Raw genomic sequence first — 2757 nt, forward strand, 5'->3', positions numbered from 1 at the left:
CTAGTGATCCTCCCCGCCGACCGCCACCGCCTCCACGCGCCGCCGCTGCCGCCCCAACGCCCTGCTGCCAGCCTAGGCCGAACCCAGGCCGAGGCAGCTATAACTCCCTCTTCTCGCACTGCTGCCGCCCTGGGCCATTCCCGGGGCACCTCCTTGACTTCAGGCCGCCGGCCGCCGCCGGCCCGAGTCGCCCAGAGCGCCGCCGCCGCCGCTCCTGCTGCGTGCATCCTCCAGCCCTCTAGCCCGAGCCAAGCCGAAGCCTGTGTGCAGCGGTCCCCGCGCGTCGCCACCTCTTTGAGTCGGCTGCGCCGCCTCCCCCGGAGCCCCAGCGACCCCCGCGCGTCATCGCCGTCGTTCCTGTTGACTGCCGTAGCCGCCGTGCTCGCTGCAGCCATCCGAGGTCTGCTTGGGCCGAGCAGACCTTGAGGCTTTCTCCTCGCGCCGCCACCGGCCGGGGCCGCACCCGAGGCACCCCTTCGGCCTCCAGCAATCCTCCGCCGTCGTCCCCGAGGTGCCCCGGCCGCCGCCGTGGCCGCAGCTGCCCTTGGAACCTGAGCCGGATCTCGTGCGGGCTTGGTTGGTTCCACCGTCGCCGCCGCCGCTTCCAACCGCCATCTGAGGTGAGCCCGTACTCCTCACCTCCCCCGCACTAATCTCTGGCCCGCGCGCGCGTCGCCGTGCCGCCGGAAGCCGGCCGGAGCAAGCTTGCTCCGGCCAAGCCCGAAATAGGGCTTATCTTGGCGGTTTGCTGTTTCGAGCTTCCTGAGCCTCCCCAATCTCCACGGAAGGGAGCACGATGATCGTGGCAAATTTCTGATCATCGTGCTCACCTTAGTTTCTGTCGGGGAGTCTCCGTTCCGCTGTTTCGGTAGTGTCAACCCTGTAGAGCCTTTTTGGCTGCTGTTGCGGGTTTGCATGCACTTTGCCGGTAATCCGAGGCTGTTCCGATGCCTCCGGGGGTGAGCACGGTGATCGTCCGTCAGTCCTGATCACAGTGCTCACCTCATTTAGAGTCAACGAGCCCCTGGTTAGTGAGATAAGCATACTTTTCCTGCTGTGCGCGCTGTTTCACTGATTTTTGTACTGCTCGTGCGTGTGCCACAGTGGCCGGCAGTGCTCCGAAAAGTGAGCACGGTCTCCGGCATGCCGATACCTGTCAGTAGGTGTCTCGGTTTGGCTGAATGACTTCTGGTTTGTGTTGACGGACCATAAAAGCGCCGAAATCACATAAAATAATGTGATTTCGGGTAATCGGAAGGGCTTTTATGCAACTTTGTTCGTCGTGGCTGCTGTTGGCAACAAGTGGGCTGAGGATAACCTCTGGACTGATCGTCCAAGGCCCCAAGCCTTTGCGGGAATCAGAAAGTGATTTCCGGCGCATTTCTCGGCGAAATCCGCCGACGAAATGCGGGTTCGGTTCGGAATTATTCCGACGGTGCTTCGTGAGCTTTTGTGTAGTCGCTGAGCCTTGTTGGCTGGTCACTCGCGTCATTTTGAGAGTTCAGAAATGACGGGTGAGCGACAGTGGGTTCCGTTGTCGAATTAGACACTTCTGGGAATCCGGATCGAAACGATTATCCGACGATAATTGTTTCGACGTGAGTTGTGTTCGCTGCCATGATGCACGATTATTTATGTTTAGTGGCAGCAGGTGACTCGTAGCTCGAGTCGGTATGTTTCGGGACAGTTCGTGGGTCCCGGCGGAGTCCTCGTGCGATTACGGGACTTCCGGCGTATTACGGCGATCGGTTTGGCAAACCGATCTCCGTGGGTTTGTTTGTGGGGTTGTGGATACTGTGGTTATTAGTTGTGGGTTAGATACTTACTCGGTGGACCCTCTATAGGTCCTGTCGACATTCTTTTGCAGTCAGGAGACAGACGCGACATCCTTACAGGTGGGTACTTCGATCCGACGTCGGTACAGTGGTGCACGCTTGGTGATGGTTTCTTACCCTTACTCATCTGTTGTTATTATTGCAAAGTATATATTGAGCCTTGCACCCACGTTATTTCATTATACTCTACTCGTTGTTTGCATGCTTAGTATCCTGAGTAGGAGTAGAGTGGTTCTATCTATGTGCGTATCTGTTGACTTCGTTGGTCGATTCTTGTGCTTCATATCTGTGACTTGGTAGGTCGATTCTTGCACTTCGTATCAGTGACTTGGTTGGTTGGTTCTCGTATCTCGTATTTGTGACACATTCGGTCGGTTCCTTGACTTCTGTCGTTCGATGACCGTTGTGGTCATGTACCCTAGAGGGGTTGGATTGTTGGCTAGTGGCCGACGGTGGTTCTGGATTTTATTGATACACCCTGATGACCTATTCGTCGATTCGTTGTGCATACATCCTAGTTGATCTGAGTGGTTAGTCCTTGTGGTTCATTGAGCAGTATTTGCATATGTTTGAGAGGATGTTGATGTTGTCCCATCCTAGTTGACCTGAGTGGTCAGTTCTTGTGCTTCCTTACAGTTGATGACCTATACTGGTTTCTTACCCTTACTCTTCTGTTGTTATTATTGCAGAGTCATATAGTTGAACCTTGCATCCTGCATTTATATCTGCAGTACTTCTGCTACTCAGTTATTTCCATGTCGATATCATGCTTAGAAGTAGAGTTGACTTATCTGTTCACTATATCTGTGATTTGGTTGGGCGGTTCCCCTATTTTGATATTTATGACCTATTCGGTCGAGTTGCTACAGTTCTATCTTGACATACGTAGCTGACTAGTTGCTGATGACCTATACGGTCGATG

The sequence above is a fragment of the Ananas comosus genome, linkage group 18 (genome assembly GCF_001540865.1).
Source record: "Ananas comosus cultivar F153 linkage group 18, ASM154086v1, whole genome shotgun sequence".
Classification (NCBI taxonomy): Eukaryota; Viridiplantae; Streptophyta; class Magnoliopsida; order Poales; family Bromeliaceae; genus Ananas; species Ananas comosus.